The 20514-nt window shown below is 37.2% G+C and overlaps 1 protein-coding gene across 1 annotated transcript in view; it reads right to left on the bottom strand.

The window, feature by feature from the left end:
- KCNQ1 (potassium voltage-gated channel subfamily Q member 1) overlaps positions 1-20514 on the bottom strand; it is a 377953-nt gene that overhangs the window by 54425 nt on the left and 303014 nt on the right. The gene's annotated exons all lie outside the window — the stretch shown is intronic.

Genomic DNA, 20514 nt, shown 5'->3' with positions numbered 1-20514 from the left:
AGTTTGACACCCCTGGTCTATAGAGATGCCCGGGACTAACAGTAGCAGGATCATTGCTGCTTATGCTCTTGAAGCTCATAGAGTTGGGATGCAACTTTATGTGTGATATGGGAAACTGTTGTTGGAGATGTTTCAGAATTATGAACTCACTGATATGGGTGGGCATCCCTGATGGGCTTGGTAGTGTTTCAAGCATGACCTGGAACATACCTTTCCTTTTTCTCTCAAGAAAGTTATTTCTTGAGTATTCTGGAAACATATTTTCCCTGGCCTCACTCCTGAATATAATTACCATATCCTTGTGATTTATCTGGTCTGCATTTGATCTAATTCCAATTAGTCATTTCTACCTGGATACACAAAAAAGTTGCCAGATTAAATATACACTTCTAATCTTTAATTTTTTGACTGCTTTTTGGACAAGTCTGCTCAAAGTTCTGTCTACTACTGATACTGTAGCAAATAGGAATATATAGCAAATAGGAATATATCTATACTACTAAAACGCTCATTGTCATGACCTTTAACTGGGCAAACTAGTGCATCATAAGCCAAATAAGGAGTGAATATTTAACAGAAAACAGAGATGGAAGGGACCCTTGGAGTCCATCTCACTGCTCAGGCAGGAAACCCTATCCCATTTCAGATAAATGGTTGTCCAATTTGATTTGCATAATCTGCCTTACTTCCTGAGAATTGATATTTTGGAAAACTAGTATTATACTTATATGTGAATAAATCAGAAAGGTATATATCATGGCAAAAACATTTGCTTACATAGCTCTTACATAATACCTTATGCCACCAGACTTGAAATTCTAGACCTAGAAAACCTAGAACTATGCCCCCTTCGGTCCGATCTAAGTATAGTATATAAAATCATACATTGCAATGTCCTACCTGTCAATGAATACTTCAGCTTCAACCATAACAACACTAGAGCAAACAATAGATACAAACTCAAGGTTAATCGCACCAAACTTGATTGCAGGAAACACGACTTCAGCAACAGAGTGGTCAATGTCTGGAATACTTACCTGACTCTATGGTTTCTTCCCCAAACCCCAAAAACTTTAACCTTAGACTGCCTACTATTGACCTCACCCCTTTCCTAAGAGGTCTGTAGGGGGCATGCATAAGCACACCAATGTGCCTACCGTCCCCCTGTCCTATTGTTTCTTTTAATTCTTTTATTTTTCTTATATGTATCCATATATTCATAACTATGGTTTTACTTGTACCTATTATCTTGTAAGCAATTGACAAACCAAATACATAAATAAAATAAAATAAATAAATACATTCACCTCCAAAATACTTTATAATACAGTTTTTAAAATAATTAAGCTCTCTTATAGTTCATCCTCCTACAAAGGATTTCCAACAGCTAGAGAAAGTACTGACAATGAGCATTATTTCTATCTAGAAGCATGTCTTAGATAGTCAATGTAGGGTTTAGGAAGGAAGCTGAGGAGGAAGAAAAATTAAGGTTGCAATAATGTATGTACTGTATTTACAATTTACAATTATTTCAGAACTAATTCTACACAGCAATAAAAGCTTTATAAGTTATCCTCCTTCACAAACAGCCAACAAAACTTTTTGTATGTTCCTATTTAAGATCCTTAAAAAACACTGACCTGGGAATAAACTCCAATGAATTTAACAGACCTTATTTTTTTGAATGGGGTTTATAGGACAGTCTTATAAGTTAACAGTTACTAAATGTGCATTACTAAGGAGATAGAAAAAAAAACTAGAAAGAAGCAAATGATTCTCCAGAATCCATATAAATACTAAGGTTGCAATTCTAAGCATACATACTACGAAGCAAATTCCTACTTAGCTTAATTCTATGCAAACATACAGTACTTATGGTCATGTTTAAAAGCATCTCACACTATAATTATAGATAACTAGATATGGGTCAAAAAAGCTGAATACAAGGATTTGTACAGAATACAAGTTTCTGTACAAATAATTCCAAACAAATAGTTGAAACAAAGAGCATAGGCATACATTTTTCAGTTAAGATGTTGATCAGTCTAATCCAGGGGTGTCAAACTCAAGGCCACGGGCCAGATCCAGCCTGTGGGGTGCTTAAATTTGGCCCGCGGGCCTGGCCTAGAAATAACAAAGGACCAGCTTGAGGTGCCCCTGACGGCCAAAATGCCAAAATCCGTGTCCCCCCGCACCCCGTTTTCAGTGTGGGCGGCCTCCTGCAGCACACTGCCAGCCAAAATGGGACACGGGAAGGGTCATGCAAGCCCCCACCCCACTGGCAGGGTGCTGCAGAAGGCATTCATCCCCTATTCCCCCCCCCCACCCAGCCACCCCACAGAGGAGAACTACAATGCTGATCCTGGACCTTGAAGAAATCCAGTTTGACACCCCTGGTCTCATCCTATGCATGATTATCCCAAAGTGTGTACCAGCCAAGCAAAGGGAATTCATATATAAGTAAGGTTGCAAAGCTACAGCATACAATTTCTGAATAGGAATATATTCAAAACTGCATTATAAGTCACATCATCTAGATACAGTTGAAGGAGATCTGCATTTCAGAAATCTGAGTCCTTTAACAGGATTTGGATGGAGTGCCAAACTAAATGGAGAGAAACTAAATGGAGAAGAGAATTCTTCTCTGCATATCCTTTTCTGGGTTTCTGAAGAATGACGACTGTCCTGCCCCATGGTGAAGAGGGATGAAATATATCTTTCATATAAAAATATCTAACATATTATTCTGTTACTATGAGCAAGCCATATTAAGAAATACCTGTAGCTTCCTGTAGCAAGTCATAAGAAATATTTGTAACTTCCTATATTCCAACTGTACTGAGGAACTAAAGCTCACCACATAGCTGTAAACAAGGGTGAAACATGGAAAATAACCAAATGGTGTAAGATAACTGGAACCTCTGAAATGTACTCTGAAATGAACTTTGAAATGAACTTTTTATTTCCTCTATTATAATCCATATGTAGAAACATGTAATAGAAATATGTATAACCGTCCTTATTTGGTGAATAGTGTTAAGAATAACGCCCAGATTCTAGCTGATGTCATTTTAGGTATAAAGGAAATGTTTCAGGAAGAGATGGGGGTTCAGAATTTGTCATGTAAATGCTCTGAACGCTTTGCACAAAATAAACCTGTACTCTCCAACCTTTTGTGGTCTTGTGTCCTGATTTGGAAACGGGATTTGCTGCATCAATGGGATGGTGCCATGAGGCGATGTTTGTTATGTTTATTATAGTCCCATTCTAAAATTGCTTGTTGTTGATGTGAGTTGTTTGAAACTGAGCAGCAGGAAAGCCACATGAAGTATGTAAATACATCCACTTATTTGTTTTTTTTGGTCTGTGTTTGTTGGTTGCATTCCTAGCTTGCCTTTCCTCTGGAAGGTAGTATTCCTCTAATTTCTCCTTTGCAGAAGGTGGGCTGAGACTGGCCTAAAGTCAGTGAGTTTCCATCCATGGCTGAAAATTGGCTCAAATCTGGGTCTCCCGAATCTTTGTTCAACATGACAACCACTACAAAGCACATTTTAAAGTATTTCATTTCTCCCTGTTGGGCTTGGAAGTTGGGTGCCACACCTAGTCAGAGATTTTAAAAATGATTCCAGAGATTAGCACAAATGGGGAAGGAATGAATTGCTCCATTAGCCTGATGCATGTCAATTCTTTCAGCTACTCCTTGCTTTGAATAATCCTGCACAACCCTGACTCAAGTCTATCCTAACATCAGTTCTACTTTCAGCCCAGTCTATTTTCCGGCATAGCAAAAACAAGTACAGGTAGTCCTTGACTTATGACCAAAATTGACACCCCCCCCAAATTTCTGTTGTTAAGTGAAACATTGTGTGGTGGTTGTCAAAAAACCCAATGCAATCCTAAGTTACATTAACAGAGGGATACAATCAAGATCAAGTGAGGTACTAATACCACTCTATAAAGCCACACCTAGGATACTTCCTCCAGTTTTGGTCACCTCACTATAAAAAAGATGTTGAGACTCTAGAAAGAGTGCAGAGAAGATGATAGGGGACTGGAGGCTAAAACATACAATGAATGGTTGTAGAAATTGGGCATGGCTAGTCTAGGGAAGAGAAGGACCAGGGGAGACATGATAGAGGTCTTCCAATATTTGAGGGGCTGCCACAGAGAGAAAGGGGTCAATCTATTTTCCAAAGCACCTGTAGGCCAGACAAGGAATAATGGATGGAAACTGAACAAGGAGAGATTCAACCTGGAAATAAGGAGAAATTATCTGACAGTGAGAACAATCAACTAATGGAACAGCTTGCCCTCAGAAATTGGGGGAGTTTCATCACTGGAAGCTTTCAAGAAGAGACTGGATTGTCATCTGTCAGAAATGGTGTAGGGTCTCCTGCTGGGGTGGGGGATTGGATTAGATGACCTAGAAAGTCCCTTCCAACTCTGTTAATCTGTTAAAATGAATTTTGCCCCATTTTACAACCTTTTTTTGCCACAGTTGTTAATTGAATCACTGCAATTGATAAGTTAGTAACCAGGTTGTTAACTGAATCTGCCTCCCCCACTGATTTTGCTTGGCAAAAGATTGCTAAAGGGGATCACATGACCTTGGGACACAGCAACAGTCATAAATATGAACCAGTTGTTAAGTATCTGAATTTTTATCACGTAGATTATGGGGCTGCTATAAAGGTTGTAAGTGTAAAAAATGGTCATAAGTCACTTTTTTCAATGCTATTGTAACTTTGAACGGTCACTAAATGAACTGTTGTAAGTGGAGGACTACCTGTACAGTACAAAAAAGCAACAACAAATTCTCCTCATAAAAGCTCCAAGTCTCCATTTTTTAACAAACACACACAAAATCACTCAGAATCCAGTTTCCCTCAAAACGCTCTCTCAAATCCCTACATTTCAATTCGTAGGGACTTTTCTTGTGTTAAAGATCGTATTGCAAATCTGATTGCAAGTTCAAGGGCCAAGTTTATACTCCCCCTTCCAAGACATACAAAGCACAGTGGCCATATAAATCACATTGCTGAAAGAAACATTTTTGAAAAACCAGCAAGGGGAAAAAAAACAGGCTGTATGTACTGTATCTTAGAAGCTTGCTGCCAGATCTCTTTCTGAGGACAACAATATCTAGTTTGAGTATCTTTCATACAGTCCTTTAAGATTGGAATGAGGGGAGGGAGGTGGGGGAGAAAGAAGAAGAAAAGAGAAGCTTTTGCAAACTTTTATCAGATGACTTTAATTACTTGACCCAGATATCATATTTGGTGATTTTGTGCTGATCTTTCAGTTTGACAGATCAGTTACAGTTCACTGTAAGTTCCAACTGTATTTCCATGCATTGTGTTAAGGCCTGACTCAAAAGCAGTTTTATTTGATAAAAAACAGATGTCTCTGAAAGAAGTGTATTCCTCTTCAGCTGAAAACATTATGCTTCAGAATTGAATGTACCTTACCAAATTTATAAGTGCTGCATCTCCCTCTATGGCACAGAGCAATACTATATTTTCTCCCTGCTGAGGGACTTGGAGACACCGGGGCGGTGACCTCAAAACCTTATGAGAAATGGGAAAGCATCTGGTTCTAATTTTATCTTCAGTCCTGTCTTCATGCTGGCATGTATGTTTACAATATGGCTCCCCTTTGACCTTCCACTCACACTTACCATATTAGTCAACATATTTCAATCCCAATCAGGGCTGCATGTAACAATTAGCTTTTACATGAGTTGTTTTTCCTTTACTCAAAATTCAACGTATGGGCTTTCTAACTAGAATGCAGCAGCAGTGGCCACAATAATTCTAGGAAGCCTAATAAAACTTAAAATACTTAGAAGCAATATGCAATAGAGGGAATTAAGACTCAGGATTCACTCTTTTTCCTATTTTAGTTCGAGCATCTTGATAGGGTAAAGCCTTTGTCATTTAAATGTTAAATCGTTTCACAGCAAATGTTGGAGAAATGAATCCCCATTCCTTACATAACTGCATGAAATAGTTACTCTTTGGCCATTGGTCTATCTAGTTTAGCATTATTTACTGATAGAAGATAATATTTGTAGTTCAGATCCCTGGTGGTCTCTGAGCTTGGTTGCTTTATTGCAGACATTTCCTTACCAAACTAGGTAACATCATCAGTGCTAGAAGAGAGATTTGTTCCTGACTTTTCAATTCTGACTTCGTATGCGTTTGTTCTTAAGTATTGGTCTTATGTAGCCAGAATTGATCCCTCTGTTTCTTTCTTCAACTTTCCTGCTGTTGGCTATTGTCAAGTCATGTTATCTGCTTAGCCTTCTTGTACTGGCTATGTAATACTTGGCCTAATTAAGTCCCCTTTCTAGTCTTCATTTAGACTTTCTTCTAGGTGAGTTCAGTTTTTTTTGTATTAGTAGGCCTGTTATTCTTGTTGTTGTTGTTATCTCTTTACAACAATGGGGAGTCACAACTGCCAGTTCTTTAGCTGGAGTTGGCCTTCATACACATAAAGTTCTTCCCGTGATGTCATATCAGCATAGTATATGTGTGGATCTGAGCAGTGTGGTCTTCTGCAATTGATCGATGGAAATTGTGCCAATGCATTGTCCAATATTTTTTTGCTATAACACCCAATTGGGAATCATCATGGCCAGTTTATGCCATAATCTTTCAAGTTTAATTTCCAGAGCTTGATACTTTGTGATTTTTCTTGGTATTGCCACATCAATTATCCACATTTTCTTCTTTTCAACCAAAGTTATATCTGGTATGTTGTGAGCCAAGACCTCATCGGTCTGTATTTGTGCATTTTCAGCAACTTTTTCAACTCTATGTTCCTACCAATATTTCATTATGATATTTTTCTACAGAATTTCAGTGAAGCATTGTGTTATATTATTTATAACCAGTTTGTGCAATCTTCTTGCATGAGCTGAGCATATGATCTACTATTTCTTCTGCTTCTTTGCACAATCTGCACATTGAATCATTTGGTGTTTTTTCAATTCTGGTCTTGATTGCATTAGTTTGGATATCTTGCTCTGCCTCCTTTTCTGTGGAGCAGGTATAATGTAAACATCGCTATGGGGGTGTAATGTTATTACTAATTGTATTGTATTGTATATTATTATTGTAATGGTGATGGTGATAACTCTTCAGTGTTTATGTTACAGATGCTCAGAGTCACACTGTTTGAGTTGGGTAGCCTTATAAATCTTAAAATAAAGAAAAAAAAGTGCTGTGTTTATTGTTTGACTTTGTTCATGTGGTTGCTTTTCTTTCAAAAAGTAGCATTATGAAGCCTCCTTTTGCAAATCTATGTTCAGCTTATGTTGTTAGGGTGTCAAAAAGCCATTTTTAGAGTCCACGTGCTGATAGGATGTACTTTGTGGTTTCCGAATGACTGCATGATACACTTTTTATTCATATTAAGAGTTTAATCTGGAAGTAACTCAAGATATGGTTGCAAGTGTTAGCAACCACAATTTGTTTCCTTCCTCTTCTCACTGTTCAACCCCTAGTTTGCTCATATTAAAGGGCTGTCATTGTGCAAAATGATTTAACTGATAATTACACAGTACCCTTGATATTTGGCTCAGGGTTGAAATGTAGCCTATAATAGGACTGTGTAATACTTTTGTTTTGATAAAGGTGCTTTGGAATGCACAGAGCCATGAGCTAAGTACCTACAGTATAGGCAATTCTTTAAAGAACCGACATATTTTGGGGGGGAAGCACATGGCAGTAGCAGAGAGAAAGTATGTGATCCCAGGAAAAGATGACACTGCTTTAATGAGTTGTAAGGAGATGCTATGTTTGCTCTCTCACATGCTCTGAAGCATCTTTTTGGAATCAAAACTAAAGTGCTGCATATCCACATTGTAACTTTCTTAATCAAAACCGTGATAAGCCCACATAAACGGTAGTTAGTTTATATATTACTAATTTTTAGATTAGCATTGCTGAGTGAAAGAAGAGATTCTGCTATTACTTAGTAGACATTTTTTCAAGTAGTCCTATCTACCTTAATGTCAATAATCCAATTTCTGCCGTAAACAGAAACAGCATTTTCCTATTTTACCATTTTCAAATCTTGCTTTCTATACATTACTAGGTAATAAATCCAGACGTTCTTAATATCTTTCAGTTGACTCTTCACTCTAAAGGTATATTTTATTTCAAATAGCAAGACTGATTAGAAAGATCATCCTGTTTGTCTCAGCTTATATGTGCGCTCCTTAAAAAGAAGGAATAGCTGGTAATATTAGATTTTGCCAGGTTTCTCATGGGTGTAGACTTCATTGTTCGTACCACTTTCCTAAAACTTTGTAAATCTTTATTTTAAGTTTTCATAGGTGGTGTCTATACCACCGCAACTGTACAAATAGTTGTATAGTAACATAAGTTAATTTCCACAATAATAGAAATACAGAGATATTTTCCACCACCTGGTCTCTGAAAGAAAGGGATTCCAGAGATCCTGTAAAAAAGCGTCCAGCTCTTACTCAAAGTGAATCAAAATGTGATGAGGACTATCCTAAATGTAATGAAGAACTGAGAACAGAGGATACAGAGTTGTGAAGGAATGGGTCTTGAAATGGAAAGTAATACTTCATAAGTCTTAAATTGATACAGTTGATTTAAAGCCAAAGAAATAGAAGCTGAGAGCAAAGAAGTCTTGCCATCCATCTTTGAAGAAATGACTGGGAATTCAAGATACTATAAAGATATCTGATGATGGCTTAATGTGGAGTGAAGATAAGGTTAGTGTGCTGCGTGAGGGTATTTGTAGGAACATATAACATATTTTAGCAGGATAGGCAATTGGTACCTTTTAGATGAAACTGAATTGCTTTCTCCAGTTTTAGCTTAACAGATTGGAGATGCTGAATTCTTACCTCTCTGGCCATTTGTAATAGCTTTGGTTAGAGTGTTGTTGTTTTTAGCGTTACCCTTTCTGAAGTAAGTAGAAATTACTGGGAAGAGCAATTTGGGACATTATTAGCCCAGCAACAATACTTTTTAAAGTGTCAATAAGGGGAAAACTTTGAATAAAACATTTCCTAAAAGAAAACTAACATGTCTAATAAGACAGGAACTTTCCTTATTGTCTGCATGGGAAAGGATCAGGAAGATGCTAGCCCCTTTTCTCTCAGATTTCATATCCTGCACCTTTGTCTCTCAGAGCTTCCTTTAAAAAATTGCCTTAAGGACATTTTTAATATTATTTTTGCAAAGGCATTCTCATGTGTGGGACTGAACAGATACCACAAGAATAACTACAAAAGTTGCATTTGTTTTTTTTAAAATATGGACTTTCCTGCTAGTACAGATCTTATGAAATATGATGAACACCCTACTTTTAATCATCTTCTAATGCTTTTACTTCATGTTATAATTCTAACATTCCTCTAATTACAATTCTTCTCCTCTTTTTCTCATTTACCAAGGTTGTTGTTGTTGTTTTGTTCAGCATCAAGATGTCTAGCAATTTTGCATCATAGCCATAAAGTGTATGCCAACAGCTCTTGAATAGCTAATGAACAGCTTTGTTGGCTTGTTTCCTCAAAGCAATGAAGACATCATATCGTTTGCACTGCCACCATTGGGAACTGCCGGATGTAGAACATGGAATCCCCCACTGAGAAATAAACTCAGTCAAAGTTGTCACCAACAGAGAGGTTACAAGTTGCCAGGTTTCTCATGTAATTATTACTGCATCTTCATGGAAAAGAGAATAGAGATGGACAAACTGGCTGGTCAAATATTGAATATGTAGTCATTTGGTGGAGAAAGCAATTATGTTAGAGTTCTAGGAGCTCTTAGATCAAACAAATGATCATGATCAATTTAACTTCATATTCAATTATGGATTTTAGATGAAGACAGCTTTGGTTAACTTCCTGGATAATCTACATAGGAGACGGAGTGCACCTCAGTTGATACATCTGGATTTCTTGATAACATTTAATATTGTTGATCGTAGTATCTTCCTACAGAATATGGAAAATTTGAAGCAGCAGTTTGTAGTAGTGAGATGTCTTTTCTCTGTCAGGACATAGTGCTGAGAAACTTTTCTTCAGAGCTTTGAGAATTCCCCTGGGGGAAATTGCAAGCTTTTGTAGCTAGCTATCATCAACATGCTGATACTTCACCTTTCCTGTCAGCTCAGAGTTAGAGACCTCTAGAGTTCCCTCTGTCTCTAGACTGGATGTGGGAGAATAAAATGAAGCAGGGTTTAGATAAAATGGAATTGTTTCTGATTGTCACTAGGATTTTGAAGATAGCTTGTACTTTCTCCAAAGAAATAGGTAGATAAATCAGATAAATACTCTGCTTTAGTGAATCATGCACAGATAACTGCAAAGCTACAAACATTATGTGTTTTTTATGGAGAGATCCTTAAAGGCAATGTGACATAAGGGTGGGGTTTCTTGGAGATCCCACATTATTCCTATACTGAAACAGCTTTGTTGATTGCTGGTAATCATCTGAGATAATCTGAGGTGCATATGTATAAAATATTATGTAGCTTTATATGTGAACATAATGTGGATACATTTCACATAAACTGGTTTCATTTCTTGAAAGAGTAACAATGACAACAACAATTTATTATACTTGTATGTGGCCCAATTCTCAACAACTTTACAAGCTTACAAGAATCAAAACAAAGAAATTACAATAAAAAGAGAAAAGATAAATGACAGCAATGACAGACTAGATGGAATGAAGCAAAGGTCTCATTCATCCTTCCCAATGGACTGGGTAAAGAGACAGTATTTATATCTCTTCTAAACAACAGCAGAGTGGGGGTCATCCAGATCTCAGGGAGACCCTTGTTCCAGAGGGAAGGCACTGCTATAGAAAAGTGTCTATGGAGATTCTCAGTCATCCAGGTCATAGTTGTTCCAAATGTGCTTTTTTTGTTTTACTTTGAAGACATCTCACTTCTCATCCAAGAAGCTTCTTCAACTCTGACAGAATAGTGGGGAATGAAATGATTTTTATTCCTTGCAGAGCAGCTGGTCATTTGTATTCTTTCAGAGAGTCATTGAAGCCACTTGGAGGTTTATCTGTGCCCCCAGGGTCACCTAAGTAGTGCAAATGGGTGTGGAGCCTTCTTAGAACTACTGAAAGGACTGTGTTGTAGACTGGAGCTAGATTATTTCATATCCCTCCCCCTCTGTTGAGCAGGCTGTTCAATTTTGATGTAGATGGCCTCTTTGATCCCTCTTTCAAACCAGTGGTCCTCTTTGTCCAAATTGTGGACTTTGCTGTCTTCAAAAGAGTGGCCTTTGTCTTTTAAATGCAGATGGACTGCTGAATCTTATCCTGGAGGGTTTGTTCTCTTATGTTGTGCCATGTGTTTATGAAGTGGTTGTTTTGTTTCCCCAATGTATAGAACTGCACATGTCTTACTGCAGTGTACTGCATATACTACATTGTTCAGTTTGTTTCTTGGTGTTTTATTCTTGGGGTGGACAAGCTTCTGCCTTTAGCTTAGTGCAACCGTGTTTTTGTCTGTAGAAATCTTCATTGTATTTAAACTAGGTAATGATCAGGCAGGGGGTCCAGCATGGCACATATGTGGTCTGGGCCAAGGTTGGTCCTGTCACCTAAGGTTCTGTCTTATAGCAGTCGCTTCTTCACTACCATGACAGCTTCAGTTGTTGGAATGCATGTGAAGAGGGAAGTCACATCATAGGAAACCATGGTTTCATATGGCTCCAGTTTTCCAAATCTTGCTGGTGAAGTCCTGTGAATTGTTGATGTGGTTGGTTGTGTTGCCAATTAGATGAGCTAATAAGGTGATTAGATGTTTTGCAATGTTGTTAGTGACAGAATTGATGCTGCTGACAATTGGTCTAAGTGAAGTTCCCTCTTTGTGGATTTTGGGGAGTCTATATATGCATGGTGTGGCTCCTCCAAGGTAAAGATGGTAGCATTGTGGCTTGTTGATGGCATTCAGTAGTTGTTGCAAGAAATCAATGACCTTTTTCTTGTAACTGCTGGTAGGATCTTTCTTCATACATGGCAGTGGCCTTCAGAAGACAGCTCATGTTGGCCTTGTAATCATCTGTGTTCAGGATGATTATACATCTTCTTTTACCAGCTGGTAGGATGGTGATGTTCAGGTCTCTACCTAGGGATGTCACTGATCTCCTTTCTTGAATTGTGAAGTTGGAAGGTGGTGTCTTGGCACTGGTGAGGACTGCAGATACTTTCATCCTTAATTATTCTGCCTCTGGTTCTACCAGTTTATTGTTCCTGATGGTTGACCCTGTGGTTACAAGGAGATCTACAACTGGTAGCTGTTTTGGTGTTACTGCAGAATTAAGAGTGCTATAGAGAAGATGTGTTTCCAGGGACCAAACAGATAACGTTGTTTAACCAAAGGAACTCAAGAGTGTGCCAGCCCTGCAAGAGTGAATTGATCAGACAGGGATTATGGAATTATGAAACAAAATACTGCTGGAAATCAAGGAAGTCCTCTGGCCATTATGTGTTAGAAGGTGGTTCAAACATTTTTCAGGGCTTCTGTTTACTTTTGTGATATATTTTTGTTAGGATGTTAGTATTATTTTAATTGACATTTTTATCTTATAAGTCAGGGTCCCCAACCCCTGGTCTGTAGTTCGGTACCAGTCCACAGCATGCAAACAACCGGGCCGCGCAAATAAGTGAAGCCCCAGCTTCAGGATGCAGACAGCATGCCAAACCATATCCACTCCAGTTTGCAGAAAAACTTTTCTCCATGGAACTGGTCCCTGGTGTCAAAAAGGTTGGGAGTCACTGTTATAAGTCACCCATGTCCATGGACTCAGTGGGCAGCATATGCATCCTTTCAATAAATACAATCATAATAATTATGCATGGAATAGGAGCTTGAAAAACCAGGTTGAAAAACCATAATCAAAAACCAAATTTTGATTATGGTGGGAGTATGTACCAAAAACCAGAAGAATGCAAGCCGTAAGAGAAAACTTCAAGCTTTTTCTAATCCCCAAAACAGATAGAATGGCTGGCTGAATCCCACCATCAAAGGTGAGGAAACGGAAGACTTCCACATCTTTCCTGTTCACAGAGATCATCTGTCTCTGTCCAAGTAAATAGTGGAAAGAAGTTCCATGTATACATAACCCTAGTTCTGTAGTTGAAGGTGTGCACACAAATGGATCATAAAAGACTTATTTCAGTGAACTAATGCAAAAGTTTTACAGGAGGTCTGGAAAACAAATAGCAAAGGGAAAATAACTTCAGCCTATAGTCCAGGTATATGTATTAGGAGGATGAGACAAAGAACTGTACTGAGAAAATTATTCTCTCTAGGTTCACATTGAATTAATAAAGAAACAATTAGGACTTAAAGCTGGATATATCTTTAAAGATTGCATAACACAGAGCATGTTATGGTATTTCGGTCCAAAATCAGAGTCTGCCAAATTTATTGAACCTATAATGTTATGGAAAATACAATGCATGAAGGAACTCTGCAGGATTAAACCAAAGACTTGTGATTAGTTCAGCATTCCATTCCTACAATGACCAACAAGTTATCTTTGAAGTTACAAACGAGACATCCGTGCACTGTCATTCTCCTATTTGTACTCCTTAGCAACTTGGAATAAGAGATGAACTGCTTCTGATATTGGAGATAATATGTAGCCAGACATCATGACTAGAAGTTATTCATAGCTTTACTGCCCAAAGATGTATTGCCACAAGCATTATTGGATTTCTCATGATCAACTTAATTAGATTTTAGCAGTATAATAGTTATCCCACATTCTTTATCATTGTCATTGTAACTTTCATGTATAGCCTTTGTTCTTAGGTTCTAAGTTTAAAAACATCTATATTATATCCTTTTTCATAAGATAGTTGCTAGGTAGAGTAGCTTTTTTCTGAGTCTCGGTAGACAAAAATGCAACTTCTGAATATCATTGGATCAAATTTTCTTTTGACTCTTCCATTTTGTAATAAGTTAAATCAGCAAAGGTTTGGAGATACATACATACAAGTATGTATGTGAAAAGAATCCAGAAACTTAAGTCACCAAAATGTTTCATCTGCTGAAATGATCTTCTTAAAATAAAAGCTCAGAATCAGAAGATATAGATATTTTAGACCTCTAATAATGTTTCCAGAATAATCCAGAACAGAAGAAATGTGTAAGTGAAGGAAGTATGTTTTTAGTCCATCCACTGAGTCCTATAGAGGGTGCAATTAAGTAGCTATCATTGACTCTATTGACTTACTCACTCCATTTGCAAGGAGCCTGGAAGCTGCACCCAATTTTGAGTGGTGTACATGGCCCTGGGAACATATACATGACATTGGGGAGAACAGGCTCTGCTCTTCTCACATTTCTAGAAAGGGGTAGGGACATTTAGGAAATGAATAAAAATGTCAGATTCCAATAATGCTACCAAATACACAATAATTCTACCAGAGCAGAACATGTGAAATCATAGCAACAGAACCAGAAGTAATAGAGGGAAAATGGCAGAAATTCCATGAAAATAGACATAGTTAAACTGGGAAAGAATGCCCATTTTTCACAAAACGTTACTAAGGTACCAAATTAAATAAATTAGCTGTCTCGATTATATACTTAAAATGGCTCTAAAACAGTAAGTGTAACGGAGGTTTGAGCTCCTGCTATCTGATTTAGAGCAAGACTTTGACAAATACTTTTAGATTCTACATGCAACAGATGTTGTTTTGGTCACTTCCAGCTGGCTGTGAACACAGAGTTCTAGAACTGTGGTTTCATATTAGGTATTAGTGTTAGCTGAATTTCTTCCAGACGAAGGGGGAAGGGAGCTCTCATGTAAAAACTGGCACACACATATTTTTTTTTGGTGAAAAAAAAATACCGTCTTCTATTTTTTCCATTACAGTGTTGTCTGTCCATAATTGCTTCTTGTTTTCCATTGTAGACTGCCAAATAGCAAGCATGCAAGGGTACAGAGTATAGGAATTCCGCTGCTAGTGCTGTACTTTGTCAGTAAACAGAATGAAATAATAGTTTACTGTACTATTATAATATCAGCATGAGCTTGGAATTCTCTCTAAGTTGAAATCAGGAGGTTGGCCAAAAGGGAATAATTCCTTGAAATTTGTCTGAATTTTAGCTGGAGTCCAATGCAGCTTTCAAATACCAGCTTCATAAAGCAGGAGGATGGGAAGTATTTATAAAACCAAAGTTTAGACATATTTAGCTAATTAGCTATTCCCTTACTGTACTATATTTTTTATTGTTTTGAATCAAGATGTCCTACTTCTTTTTATATACAGCAAACACATTTCTCTATTTGGTAACATGACTGCATAACGTAGCTACACATATGTTCCATTATTTTTGCACTGAGAGGAGATGCACTAATTTTATTTAATTCACTTGGCATTAAGGTTCCTTATGTCCCTAAAGAGCATAACAGGAATCTGAAGCAAGAGAGGAAAGAAGTTGGTACAATTTTTTGGTGGGGGGGTAGAGAGAGAGAGAGATGGGGGAATGAGGGAGGGAGAGAATGAGAATAAATAAGGAGAATAAAAGGAACTTCAAGGTTAGTGACATTTGCGGAAATCGATGAGCACCATCAATACTTTCCTGTTTCATATCTGAGAACAGATAAAACCAAAATTCTGGTACTTTTTTTCACACAAGGAACTGGCCCCAGGCAAAAATGATGCTCCCACAATCTATCCCCATGCCCCACTTGGTGGGAGTATGAAACAGCAATATGGTTTTCTCTGGAAAACATTTCTGGAAAAAGGAATTAAGGGATTATCATCTGCTTCTGGGGTCCCCAACATAGTGTCTGGGATTGTTGATGTGCCGTCGTGATGGTTGTCACTGTTAAAGATGGGTTTTGAAATCTTTAGAAAAATATTTTAATTAAAAACAGTGGGAGGTTGGCAGCCTGAAAAACACAGGACCAGACTGCTGTAGGACCTTCATATCCGAGTATTGTGGCTCTAAAAACTTTCTTAAAAACTAAAAATGGAGATTGGTTATTGTCCATTGATATTTGGAAGTCTGTCTACTTGCCTAGAAAACAGACAAAAACAAACAACGGTATGGAGCATCTTCCTGCCACAAATGCTAGTAGGTAGCATTCTGCTAAATGGATGCTTTGTAATTAATCAACGCCTCCTGTGGCATTTGTTTGGTGAAAGTCTGCTGAAGTTATTTTCTGGCAGCATGACTGACTTTCAAAATTTTTTTTTTTTTAAAAAAAAAGGACAGGTGAGCCTGCTTTGCTACTTCATTCCCATCGTTTCTCTGCTTAACAGAACATTGGTGAATGTTGACAAATAAGAGAAGAGACAGACCTTGGTCTAACTTATGGAGTCTCGTTCCTGGTTACAAGTTGGATGATTTATTTTTATTTTATTTATTTATTTTATTTTGTCAAGTTATTATAAGATAACAGGTATAAGTATAAACATAGTTATGAATACATGAAATGGATACATATAAGAAAAATAAAAAGAAACAATAGGACAGGGACGTGCTTATGCACACCCCGTACAGACCTCTTAGGAAAGGGGTGAGGTCTATAGTAGACAGTCTAAGGTTAAAGTTTTTGGGGTTTGGGGAAGAAACCACAGAGTCAGGTAGAGTATTCCAGACATTGACCACTCTGTTGCTGAAGTCGTATTTCCTGCAATCAAGTTTGGTGCGGTTTACCATGAGTTTGTATCTATTGTGTGCTCTTGCATTGTTATGGTTGAAACTGAAGTATTCATTGATAGGTAGGACATTGCAATATATAATTTTATGTACTATACTTAGATCGTACCAAAGGCGGCGTAGTTCTAGGTTTTCTAGGTCTAGAATTTCAAGTCTGGTGGCATAAGGTATTCTGCAACGAGTAGAGGAGTGGAGAACTGATAAGGTAACAATTTGTTTGAAGTGGTGTAGGGTTTCCTGCCTAGGCAGGGGGTTGGACTAGAAGACCTCCAAGGTCCCTTCCAACTCTGTTATTCTATTCTATAACATGCAAGACAACGACATCCTTACCCTCTGAAAGTTGAGAATAAATGAACTAAAATTCTTATCAAAGGGGAACATGCCATGTGACTTTCTGAGCTCCTTAGTTTCACAGAAACAGTAAGAAACGTAACAGTATTTAACAGTAACACCAAGGGGATTATGACAATTTTCTCCAACAGCAAATATAAAAATAAGAGCCCCAGTAAGAATAATTTCCTATCAATGTTATTATACAAAAATGGTGTCTTCTCTACAACCACTCTTATGCTTTGAAACCGTGTCACCGCCCACCCAAGACCCATACCAGCTTCTAACCCTCTTGATATTTAGGAAGGGATTAAAGAGTGATATATCATCTGGATTGGTGACAATGTATGAACCTAGAATTTCTGGTGTGTGAGGAGATTCCTTTCCTCCCTAGCTTTTTATTGTTTCTTTTTTTAATTTGTTCTTATCTGTTTTTAATCCTATGTTAGCTGCCCAGAATTAATGGCACATGGATGACTTTAGAAATATCCAGTTAACTAATTATATAAACATTAACAGAAATTAGAATTAGTTTACATTTACATTTATTTATTGCAGCCCTAGGGACTGTAGAAACAAAGTATCTCATAACAGAAGTATTGCAACCCTCTACATATAGAACAATAACTATAGTAGAATCTAAAATAATGAAGAACAGAGATACTAAAATAAATCAAAGTAAAATAGTATATAAGAAATCCAAAACCTAAATGATGGTGTGGTTTATTGATAGCCCAATACTGGACAACTTCTAAGATTATTTTTCATTATTTTTAGTTCACAGTTTTGTATCCATAATTAAAAAAATTAAGTAAGGTATGTAAAATTATGTGAATTATGCTAATTTTAGCCTCTGGCATTTCTAAGTAAGATTGGAAAAGACTCTACAGTGGTTTGAAATCTTAAAAAGCTGCTGCTTAGAAAGCTGCTGCTTAGAAAATACTAATTATCTAAACTGACACCAGGCTATTCTCTGAGGCTTTCTTAATAAGACTTTAGAAATGAGATTCTAGAAAGAGTACAGAGAAGAGCAACCAATATGATTAGGGGACTGGATGCTAAAACATATGAAGAACGGTGGCAGGAACTGGGTATGTCTAGTCTAATGAAAAGAAGGACTAGGGGAGACATGATAGTAGTGTTCCAATATCTCAGGGGCTGCCACAAAGAAGAGGGAGTCAAGCTATTCTCCAAAGCACCTGAGGGCAGGACAAGAAGTAACGGGTAGAAACTAATCAAGGAGAGAAGCCACTTAGAACCAATGAGAAATTTCCTGAAAGTTAGAACATTAATCAGTGGAACAACTTGCCTCCAGAAGTTGTAAATGCTCCAACACTGGAAGTCTTTAAAAAGATGTTAGATAACCATTTGTTTGAAGTGGTGTAGGGTTTCCTGCCTAGGCAGGGGCTTGGACTAGAAGACCTCCAAGGTCTGTTCCAACTCTGTTATTCTAATAGACAAGGAAAAAGTCTACTAGATCTTCAAAGGGCACTTAGGCCCTTGACTACCAAATTCTACTTCAGTCAAATGCAATTCACTTTATCTTTATTTCTGTATTTCCAGAATTTCTAACTGTTAGGTAGCATTTAATAGAGCAGATTCTCTAATTAACAATATTTTTTGTGGGTATACAGCATAATTTTTTGTTTTTGTAACAGAAGAGAGGCTATCTTGCACACATTCAACAAATCAATCTCCAGCAGTTGAATTTTTACTTCTGACAAAGTTTTTAAAACATACAGGAAATTTTATTATTTTTAAGGTTTGAATTGAGCAGAAACAAAATGTTCTATATCCCTTTCCCAGTCTTACCACCCACAAAGAAACAACTAGTAACTAAAACTCAGAACCTTTGTAAGTAACAGAGTATAGTTACTGACAGTAAAGTATGTGATAGTTAATAAGAGTTCATTTTCATATTTTAAATGCTTTTGAGCTGTAAATGATTTAAATATGCTGCTGATTTTTAAGGCTTCTTAGGAAAAATAAGAGTTAACTGTGATAGTAGTTTATTGTATTAGTCCCATTTGAATTTGTCATAAAACTGTTTTCATAAAACAGCTGAATACCAGCATATTTGTGGTTGCAGTCATATGTTTTTAACTATATTGGATTTAACCCATAATGTGCTCAGAAATATATTTCCATTGTTTTAGCCAGCTCTGGATTAAGTTGTGGCACACCAAACTCTGTTGTGTTTATATATCTTGATATCATTCATATAGGGCAAAGAAAATTAGATTCCATACATTGTTAGAAAGCAATTAATTCTTACCCACAAGACTGTTACAGTAGATCAGTTACTATATACTAACTCTAATTACTTGCTAGAGTAGGTTTGGAGAGCCAAGGTCTGTTCCTATTTACACTAGTATAACTTGTAGCATTATTTTACTCTAAAACTGGAACTCATTTTAAAGTAATCTGTGGTTATTCCAATGTGCACAGTTCTATGGCTAATACATACATAATCTTCCATACATGATTATCTTGGCATGGAAGAATGCCTAAAAATCAAATAGTTTTCCAAAGTGTCACATTTAAACTTAAATATGATTAGATGACATACTGAAATAGTTCAAGCATATAATTAACTGAGCAACTTATTTTAACTTAAACTTTCGGAAGAATGAGAAAATAGCTTGCCTATATACCTTCGTTCTTTTAAAAAAATCAAAAGTGTTTTTTCTGGTTTAATAATAAAAATCCTTCTGTTTAAATGATTAGTGTTGCAAGCGTTATTAAACTATATCCTTGACAGGATAGTGAATTATTGGTGGGCCATGTACTACAAATAAACTCAAAAATTACACTATTTGGCCTTTAGCAGACACGGTTGGATGGAAGATTTAAAGCTATACAGTACCTTAAATATTGCTTGAAGTATATTAGCAGCCCTGTGGAAAAAAAGAGGGACTTAAGGAAAATTACTGTTAAAAATTATTGTTAGCCAACTGTTTATGTGCAAGTGAATAAGGAATTTTCTCATTAAAATTAATGTGACTCTTAAAGTAATAGTAGCATATTTTTCTGACTCACATGAAAGCCTATATAAGTCAGAGTGCTGAATGAATAATAGAGAGTGGCTTTGCCTGGGAGAAGTTCAAACCATTTCTTTTAAAATATTTTTATGCTCTATTTTTAACACAGGTCGTCCTTGACTTACAACAGTTCATCTAGTGACCATTCAAAGATACAATGGCACTGAAAAAAAGTGACTTATGACTGTTTTTCAGACTTACGACAGTTGCAGCATCCCAGTGGTAGGCGTGGCAGGGGAAGGATACTGCAAAATTTCCATTCCCTCCCCACCCCACTAACCTGCTTTCCAGCTCCATTCTCCTGTGCAGGGCAACCAAAGAAGACCCAGCTGATCAGCTGGGACTCGGGAGGCAGAGAATAGATGGGTGCGGGGCCAGTCAGAGGTAGTATTTGACAGTTCTCTGAACTACTCAAAATTTCCTGTACCGGTTCTCCAGAACTGGTCAGAACCTG

Source organism: Notechis scutatus, chromosome 1 (genome assembly GCF_049901735.1).
Source record: "Notechis scutatus isolate UNSWTSFEM ecotype Mainland chromosome 1, rNotScu1.2, whole genome shotgun sequence".
NCBI classification, from domain to species: domain Eukaryota; kingdom Metazoa; phylum Chordata; class Lepidosauria; order Squamata; family Elapidae; genus Notechis; species Notechis scutatus.
This window is presented reverse-complemented; position numbering and strand designations above follow the sequence as displayed.